This window comes from Mirounga angustirostris, unplaced genomic scaffold (genome assembly GCF_029215605.1).
Source record: "Mirounga angustirostris isolate CCGP_5_RB_7025 unplaced genomic scaffold, mMirAng1.0.hap1 SCAF_9, whole genome shotgun sequence".
NCBI lineage: Eukaryota > Metazoa > Chordata > Mammalia > Carnivora > Phocidae > Mirounga > Mirounga angustirostris.
In genome coordinates this window covers 30780458-30780750 of record NW_026991717.1, presented here as the reverse complement: position 1 = coordinate 30780750, position 293 = coordinate 30780458, and positions in this window count along the sequence as shown.

The following is a 293-nucleotide window of genomic DNA, read 5'->3' as shown; positions in this document are numbered from 1 at the left end:
CATGTACTTTGTAATTATTTGGGGATACTTCAGTTCCCAAGCAGCAGTGTAATGTTTTAAATGTTGGTGCTGTCTACAGTTCATCAAGATTTGCATGTGTTTTAATTATATCAGTTGCCAAATTCTAAAGGCCTTGGGATCCAGAAAACCACAGATGCTTTTTAGTCCAGTATATCCTACAAATATAGAACACCTGAGCATGTGCATGACTCCGGCATACGGCGATGACGCTCTCCTGGCCTTTAAGGATAATGTGGAGTCCTGTTATAGGAGACATAGAAAGAAGCAGATAA